Source organism: Pseudomyrmex gracilis, unplaced genomic scaffold (genome assembly GCF_002006095.1).
Source record: "Pseudomyrmex gracilis isolate BER0280 unplaced genomic scaffold, ASM200609v1 scaffold_517, whole genome shotgun sequence".
NCBI lineage: Eukaryota > Metazoa > Arthropoda > Insecta > Hymenoptera > Formicidae > Pseudomyrmex > Pseudomyrmex gracilis.
In genome coordinates, this window is record NW_018021101.1 from 23,328 (window position 1) to 27,726 (window position 4,399).

Consider the following 4,399-nt stretch of genomic DNA (forward strand, 5'->3'; position numbering starts at 1 on the left):
TTACTCCTTTATTATAAATAATAGAAAAAAATGGTTCAGGACTTTTCGACTCAGTTTTATTCCTTCTACCTGCCTACGAGAGATTGTACGGCAATTCTGGGACACCTTGTATATATATACATATATACAATATATGTATATAATTTTTAGAAATAAATTTAAGATATATGTCAATAATTCTTTACAAATTTATACATACATATAAAATGCGCGTACATCTAGCATCGCTTGTATAGGTTCTCTAATAGTTAGTTTGCTAAAAAAATATTTTATTATGTCATTTTAAAATTTAATTATTAGAAATAGGTTAGGTTAAATACTCAAATGTAAAAGTAATTTTATGTATATAATGGATTATAGATAATGTATATATATAACTTAGAAATAAGTCAAGATATAATTAAATGATTTTTTAAATACCATATAGTTTGACTGAACTGCAAGTCTTGCTCAGTTTTTGTTGTTATTTTGCTATCAAGTCGTGTTGCGCAGATCTTGCTTTATACTTGGCGTTAATTTGGTCTCAAATTATGTACAAGCTTTGCTCAGGTTTTGCCAGCAATTTGCTGCAATGTTTTGTCAACAAACTTGGATATATTTTTGCTAGCAAATTTGCAACATTGCCAGATAAAACAAACTCTGCATCATATTTGATGTCTCTCTGCTAACAAAATTTGTAACAAGCATTTGGCAAAATCTGTTTTGACAGATTTGGTTATTTGGGTTTAATTTTAAAATATTTCTTAACTTAAATTTTCTCTAAATTAAGCTATCTTTAATTAACAACAGTTGTTTATGCTTTAGTGTAACTGTTATTGTTTCTTTTTAAAAACATAAATAAAATAATAAGAAAATTATATCCATACAAGACTCGAACCTTTATAACCTCTCGAGCACACAAGTCAAAAGTAATGGCTTTTTACGCCTAAACATAAGCTGCGTTCCGCTTCACGCATATGCGCGCATTTATTTCTCCTATACGTTACGTGTACTATAGATACATGCGCGCATATGCGTGAAACGGAACGCAGCCATAGGGTGTGTTTAGCCGAAGTTAGCGCTACGTAGCGCTAGCTTCGTCTAAACACACCCATAGACTTATATGTCTAAGCGCTTAAGTTGATTGGTCCCCCACCGCTCTTATTGTAAGAGAGAAAGATAACTACTCCAGCACTATCTCTGTCCTTTAATGTTGTCTTTAACTTTGTCATATAAATGTTCCGTCTATTATATAAGTCTATGGTTGTGATGCTCTCTATGACGGCTGCTTTCCTTTTAGGAGACACAGTCGACACAAGTCAACACAAGAGTCATTCTGTCTTTGTTTCTCACTGAATACTGAACAAAGACAGAATGACTTTTGTGTCGACTTGTGTCGACTGTGTCTCCTAAAAGGAAAGCAGCCGACGTAGTCTACAATACACATATATGTAATACTCCTATATTGCTAGTCGCGTATCTTCGCAATGAGAGGCACGAGGCCCGAGAAAGGGAGACGCACAAAGTCCAAATATGGGCATAGATGGTCGAGCGTCATTATGCGCAGGCGCATCTACCAAGTGAGTGCGAGCGAGACAAAGCATTAGAAAGTGAGAGAAAGAACGCGAGAAAGAGAAATGCGCAAGCGTGCTTGAATGTTCACCGCATGCGCACAAAGCAGCTGGAGAGAGAGGCTACTATATTGTCTGCACCGTAACGGTGTGCTTCAGGTCGGCACCGTACTAGCAATATAGAAGTTGGATTGCATCAGCCATATCGGTTGGATGTGCGCAGTGAATATTTTTGGACAATTGTCGGTGTTTTACACCACTTTCTTTATTATTATCTTTAATTTAAACAAATGCACAACTCCGTGGCTTGGCGTCAGGAACCCAATTCACGGTTTTAAACCTGTTATCAAAAAGACATAGAATGGCGTATGGACTAGCTTTATAGGTCTACTGAGCCAAAAGAGCACCAAACCAACCTAGCAATATAGGAGTATTAAGAGCCGTCTATAATGGAGAGTTGGAGGCCGTAATAGTAAGAAATTGACCAATCACAGACAAAGTACAGAAGAATAATCGATTGTGATTTGTCAATTTCTTACTGTTACGGCCTACAACTATCTATTGTAGACGGCTCTTAGGCCTGGTTTATGCGGGCAATAACTGTTAACTTATGCCGGAACCGGTAGAGTTTAACTATAGGATTCCAATACTTCTGTTTATACGCATTCGGCAATTTCGTATAAACAGAAGTACTAAAATCATATAGTTAAACTTTACCGGTTTCGGCATAAGTTAACAGTTATTGCTCGCATAAATCAGGCCTTATAGAGCCGTCTACAATAGAGAGTTGTAGTCCGTAACAGTAAGAAATTGACAAATCACAATCGATTATTCTTCTGTACTTTGTCTGTGATTGGTCAATTTCTTACTATTACGGTCTACAACTCTCCATTGTAGACGGCTCTTATCGCGGACAGCTCGCACAATAGCAAGGCGCGTTCCATATTATAGATTACGTTTACACGCACAGATAAAAACGTTTTAGCAAAAACCGGTTTAGTAAGTCCTGTTCTATGGTGCCTGTTTACACGATCAGGTGTATTTTACCTCCACCAAGAACAAAGTAGCTTTATTGACTACGTTTACACGTACTGATAAAACCGTTGTAATAAAAACCATTTTAGGAAAAACCGGACTTAGATGTTTTGTAAAACGTCCCTTACTACTGATGTTATGAAAACTGTTTTAGTAAAGTCAAACCTATTCTGAAAGAGGTTTGGCGTTATTAAACCGTTTTAAGAAAGACGTGGTCTTCAATGGTTTTAACGTATCAAAATGCGATATTACCAACTTTAAACATTTGTAAGAAGGTACAAAGGATATGGAATCTGTCGAAATATCGATCTCATACAGCATCGCTTCAAAATGGATTATTCTGAGGATAATGGATTATTCTGTAAAACACGAGATCAATGAGAAAATAAAGAAATATGATTTTTTCTAAATATTCAAATTGCTGGAAAAGCCCATGCACGAAAAAGGATATATGAAAATTGACAAATAGATGCAAACAAAATATATTTTAAACAAGTTGTTAATAATTTCCATTTTCGTAAATTTCACTATCACAAAACGTACCTTCTTCTATCTGTTACCAGTTACGGAATGTTCTACAACAAACAGTTTCAAGCGCCAAATCTTTTATGGTAACAATAGATTTTTTTCGGGTTTAATAAAGCTACTTTGTTCTTGGTTGAGATAAAATACACCTGATCGTGTAAACAGGCACCATAGAACAGGATTTACAAAACCGGTTTTTGTTAAAACGTTTTTACCAGTGCGTGTAAACGTAGTCATTAAACCCGAACAAAATCTATTGCCAACATAAAAGATTTGGCGCTTGAAACTGTTTGGTGTAGAACAATCCGTAACTGGTAACAGATAGAAGAAGGTACGTTTTGCGATTGTGAAATTTACAAAAATGGAAATTATTAACAACTTGTTTGGAATATATTTTGTTTGCATCTGTTTGTAAGTTTTTATATATTCTTTTTCGTGCATGGGCTTTTCCAGCAATTTGAATATTTCGTTCCTTCGAAATTTTTTTCCATCCAAACATTTCATCATTTTTCGCTCTCTCATTAAAGTGAAGAAAAATCGTGTTTCTTCATTTTCTCATTGATCTCGTGTTTTACAGAATAATCCATTATCCTTAGAATAATCTATTTTGAAGCGATGCTGTATGAGATCGATATTTCGTCAGATTTTATATCTGTTGTACTTTCTTACAAATGTTTAAAGTTGGTAATATCGCATTTTGATACGTTAAAACCATTGAAGACCGTTTACACGTCTGTCTTAAAACGGTTTAATAACGCCAAATCTTTTTCAGAAAAGGTTTGACTTTACTGAAACAGTTTTCATAACATCATTATTAAGGGACGTTTACAGGACATCTAAGTCCGGTTTTTACTAAAACGGTTTTTATTAAAACGGTTTTATCAGTACGTGTAATCGTAGTCATAGTTCAGTAGCCTTGTTTATGCGGGCATTAAACTTTAACTTATGCTAGAACCGGTAAAGTTTAACTATAAGATTTCAATGCTTCTGTTTATACAAAATTGCCGAATGCGTATCAACAGAAGTATTGAAATCCCTGAAATAGTTTAACTTTATTGGTTTCGGCATAAGTCAAAGGTTAGTGGTTTGGTGCTCTTTTGGTTCAGTGGACCTATAAAGTCCATACGCCATTCTATGTCTTTTTGATAACAAGTTTAAGGTAGTTATTGAGCNTCAGTGGAGCTCATCCACTTGTACTTTTGGCGTACCAACAAGTAAGTGTAGAAAGTAAAGAAAAAATTGAGCACCACTGACACGCACACACAGAGTTCAGCATATATAAAAATAAA

General features: G+C 35.0%; 1 protein-coding gene and 1 long non-coding RNA gene across 2 annotated transcripts in view; one reads left to right on the forward strand and one right to left on the reverse strand.

Annotated features, from left to right (window-relative positions):
- LOC109860955 overlaps positions 1–633 on the reverse strand; it is a 5,330-nt gene extending 4,697 nt beyond the window's left edge. The window contains exons 1-2 of the long non-coding RNA XR_002250904.1: positions 421–633; positions 200–256 (exon numbers count right to left, since the gene is read on the reverse strand). This is a non-coding gene — a long non-coding RNA (uncharacterized LOC109860955). The remainder of the gene's footprint in view (positions 1–199; positions 257–420) is intronic.
- Positions 1–4,399, forward strand: part of LOC109860953 (protein croquemort-like) — a 31,268-nt gene that overhangs the window by 12,384 nt on the left and 14,485 nt on the right.